General features: G+C 33.1%; 1 non-coding gene across 1 annotated transcript; it reads right to left on the bottom strand.

Annotated features, from left to right (window-relative positions):
- Positions 1-313: 313 nt before the first annotated feature.
- On the bottom strand, positions 314-436 carry LOC123782108 (U6atac minor spliceosomal RNA). The gene has a single exon (XR_006776914.1). It is a non-coding gene; the product is annotated as a U6atac minor spliceosomal RNA (small nuclear RNA).
- Positions 437-4,891: the final 4,455 nt, after the last annotated feature.

Below are 4,891 nucleotides of genomic sequence, written 5' to 3' on the forward strand. Positions count from 1 at the left end.
TTTGAATTAATTCTTCAAAAAACTGTGGTATCATTTGTTCATTTGCTTTATATTGTGCTGTCAAATGTTCTATGTATAATGGGAATATTGGCCCTTAGAGGTCATATGTGTGGTAAATACCTATTTTATAGATTCCTTTTTTTAAAAAAAAAGATTTTATGTATTTATGTATGTATGCATTTATTTATTTATTTGAGGGAAAGTGCTCTCACTTGAGTGGGGTCCGGGGTGGGGGGTGGTCAGCAGGGGAGGGGCAGAGGGGGAAGAAGAGGGACAAGCAGACTGGCAGCAGAGCTGAGAGCCCCAGGGGGGGCAAAAATGTTGGTTAGATGCCATGTACACAGAAATGCCTTAACTGTATGCATGTTGTCAGGCCTGAGGGCCTCTTCTGTCCTTATCAAGGGGAGTGCTAACCTTCTCTCCTTTCATACAACACTCCTTTATTTTTTTATTTTTTACTATATTATGCTGAACATTAAGTTTAAATTTTTATATAATAAAATTTATCATATTTTTATGAGTCTGAATTTTGTGTTATACCTTGAAAGTCTTTTCTCTCTCCACGATTATAATTTCATCATTTTTAGCACTCATAAAAATTATATATGTAGATATTCATTTGAAATTTATTTTATTCTAAGGGCAATGGTGGAGATCCATTTCTTTTTTAAGTAGCTGTCTAATTTTTCCCAATGTACTTTATGTAAGACTTTGTATTTTCTCCACTGATTATAATAGTTACTATGTATTAAATATCATTTTGTTTTTTGGGATTCCACTTCTAAATCAGTTAAGATAGTCATTTCCTAGATATTGTATTCTTTACTATAGCTTTGTAATTGTTTAAATTATGTCTTTGAAATAATGACTCTAAAGAAATAAAATATCTTTCTAATTATTTAAGTCTTCTTATACTTCATGGTAGTTCTAATATTTTCCTCATTAAGTGCAATACACTTATTTTTACATTTATTGCTAGATATTTTATGCTTTGTTTTGCTATCCCTCTGATCCTGTGCTTATTTTCTTGTCATGTTTTCTAAATTGTTATTATATATATGCCGATATAAATGTTTTAATAATTGTTTTATGTCTATATATCTATCCATATATATATATGAATTACTATTGCTACCTGCAAAATTATCAAAGTATCTTATATTTCATACTTATATTGCATGACATCTTATCTTTCTTTTCCTCCTCCTCTTCTTTTCTATGCCTCTATTAACTCACCAATTTTAATAGGAATGTATCAAGCACTTTACTATTAAAAAAAGAAAAAACATTTTACTTACATGTAATTGTGTATGTGTTTTTAGATGTGAATAAATGTATTCCTGACAGATTTCAGGTTTGATCTGGACTCAAAGATGAATTATGTAATTTTATTTAAATATTTAATTCTTAATATAAATTCCTTAATATTAAATTGTATTTTGTTCTGTGTATTACTTTAATGTCCAAGGATTCTATTTATTGGTATTTATTTCAGATTTTTTATATTGCTATAATTGATCTTGGTCATTGTTTTTTGTTTGTTTGTTTGGTTTTTTTTTAATCAGACCTTTACCAGTTGCTGGCTTAACTTGTTTCACAGTCTGAAACAAGGATTAAAGTATATATGGGAAGTAGATATCCAGTAGGAGTGAGGAGGCAAAGATAAGCAGGCAAAAAGATGTAACATGATGTCATGGATCATTGTTGACCACTTCTTATGACAAGCCATACAAAGATATGACAGGTAGCTCAGAAAGTATGCTCATATGTATTAGTTTGCTAGGGTTACCATAGCAAAATAGCACAGACTGGGCGGTTTAAACAACAGAAACATTTTCTCTTAGTTCTGGAGGATAGTCATCCAAGATGTTGGAAGATTTGGTCTCTCTGAAGGTCTCTTTCTTTGCCTTGCAGATAGCTACCTCTTTACTGTGTCCTCAAATGGTCTCTCCTCTGTATATGCTCATCCATGGTGTCTTTGTGTGTGTCCAAATTGCCTCTTTCAAGGACACCAGTCAGACTGGATGAGGGCCCACCCTAACACCCTCATTTTGGGATTATCTCCTCCCTAAAGGCCCTATTTCCAAATACAGTCCCTTTTGAGGGAAATACTGGGGGTTAGGGCTTTAGTGTAGGAGTTTGGGGGAACACAGTTCAGTCCATAACACCATACAAAGGAAACTTCATCCAGATGGTCCATGGAAGGAAAAATGGAGAAAGCTTTAAAAAAAAAAAAATTAAGTCCCTCTCATTTTTATTGACAAAAATTTATCCCACAAGACCTACCTCTCCCAAATTGTAGTCTTTCATAGAAAAGGCAAGAGGAGGGCAGTCACAGGAATAGTCTTAGAGTGTGGGGCCCTCTGGCCAGAAAACCTTGGGCTTCAGGGACACCTGGGTGGCACAGCGGTTAAGCGTCTGCCTTAGGCTCAGGGCGTGATCCCGGCGTTCTGGGATCGAGCCCCACATCAGGCTCCTCCGCTATGAGCCTGCTTCTTCCTCTCCCACTCCCCCTGCTTGTGTTCCCTCTCTCGCTGGCTCTCTCTATCTCTGTCAAATAAATAAATAAAATCTTAAAAAAAAAAAAAAAGAAAAGAAAAAACCTAGGGCTTCAGCTTGTATTCTAAGCCAACCAAGAGTATCAGAAACACTGTAGAAGTAGTGCAGTTCAGATCTGAGGCGGTATGTACTATATGTCTCTACACAGTTTTCTTATGATTATGCTGACTTTGTGAGGGGAATTTGGGATCTTTCATTTTCTTTCAGAATTAAATTATACCAGGATTATTTGTTTAATGAATTTGAAATACTTTACTTGAGAAACCATGTTGATTGTGACATTTTAGAGGAGAACATTTTTTATCAACATTCTCTATTTGTTTTTAATGATGACTCATCTATTTAAGGTTTTAGCAACTCTTTTGAATTAATTTTAATAATTTATATATTCCTAAAACTTCTCCATTCTCAAAAGTCTAATTAATTTGCTCTTTATCTTTGAATATTTCCACTTTCCTGTGTTAATATCTTTTAATCTATCACTTCTCATTATGCCTTAAATGTAATGTTCTTTATCTTTTCAGTTTGTTAGCTTCTGCTTTTAAAAGAAGTGTATTATTCCTTTTTTTAAACCTCTATTGTAGTTTTTAACAAAAACACACATAAACAAATGAAACCAAATAATAAAGCTTTCTAACTTTCATCTTTGTCTCTTGTTTGCTTTAGCTAGTGTTTGATATTGTTCTTTTTACCTGAGAACTTTGAGTCAATTGCCTTTAAACATGTATCTGTTATGCAAATACCTGTATTTTAAATCTGAATGACTTTTGTTTTTAAGATACAGGAGTTCAAGGCTTTTAAATGTGTTGATGTTTATTGTCATAGGAGTGTTTGGTCTAAAATCTGCCACCTCATTTTATGAAATTGATTGAGTATAATTCTACATACAATAAAATAAAATATCCTAATCTCTTGCTTCAATGAGTTTTGAAAATTGTATGCATCCATATACCCACAACTCAAAAGCAGAGATAGAAATTATTCCATACCCTTTTCCAATCAAATTTCCAAACCTGCCAAAGCAACCACATTCTGACTTGTAACATCAAGTCTTGTTCTTATGTCACAAAAATGGAACCGCATGGTATGCATTTTTTGCTATATTCTTTTCGTATGCATAATGTTTTTGAAATTCATCCTCATTTTTATGTATATGAGTAGATTGCTTCATTTAGTAGCTGAATAGTGTTGTGCTATATAAATAAAGCTAAATTTATCCTTTCTCCTGTTGATAGGCATTTGGTTGTGTCCGTTATGGGGCTATTAAGAATTGTTATGGGCTGAATTTTATGTCTCCAAATGAAGCCCTAATCGCTGCTACTTCAGAATGTAACTGTACTTGGAGATAGGAACTTTGAAGAGATAAGTTTAAGTTAAAATGAGGTCACCTGAGTGGGCCTTACTCCAATCTGACTGCTATTTTATAAGAAGTTTGGACATACCAGAAATACCTGGAGTGCATGTGCACAGAAGACCCTATGAGGACACAGTGAGAAGATAGTCAGCCATCTGCAAGCCAAGGAGAGAAGCCTCGGAAGAAACCAAACCTGCTGACAGCTTGAGCATGTTCTTCTGGTGTCCAAAACTAGGAGAAAATAAATTTATTTTGTCTAGTTTACTTACTCTGTGGTATTTTGTTTATGGCAGTCCTAGCAAACTAATACATGGATCAAGCTTCTGTGAACATCTTGACACCCCCTTTTTTTTTTTTTTAACATATGTTTTCTTTTCTCTTGAGTGAATACCTTGGAGTGGAATTGGATTTATGTCTAATTAGAAAAAAAATTACCAGACGTTTCTCCAAAATGGTTGTATAATTTTACACTCCCATCAATAATGCATAAAAGCTCCAGTTCTATATTCCTGCTGATGTTTGGTGTCAGTCTTTTTATTTGAGCCGTTCTAGTGGGTATGAGATGGTGTTTACTTCAGTTTTAATTTGCTTTTTCTTGAAGACTAATAACATGGAACACTTTTTCATATGCTTATTTGCCATTTATTTAGCTTTTTGTTATGTTACTTATCTCTTCAGTTTATTTTTGAGTAGTTCTATTTAATTTTGAATAGCTTTATATTATTGATTTATGGAAGTTCTTTATTAAAATTTTTAAAAAATTGATGTAATTTGTTAGATACATGTATTAAAAATAGTTTTTCCTAATCAATATCTTGTCTATTCATTTTAATGGTTATTTTTGATCAACAGTAAAGTTTAACTTTGGGGACAAATTTGTGCTTTTCCTCTTATGGTTAATGTTTTTTATATCCTATCCAGCACATCTAAATCTATCCTAAGATTACAAAGATATCATCCTGTGTTCTCTTCTGGAAG

Source organism: Ursus americanus, chromosome 19, assembly GCF_024610735.1.
Source record: "Ursus americanus isolate L20-20 chromosome 19, mUrsAme1.1.p, whole genome shotgun sequence".
NCBI lineage: Eukaryota > Metazoa > Chordata > Mammalia > Carnivora > Ursidae > Ursus > Ursus americanus.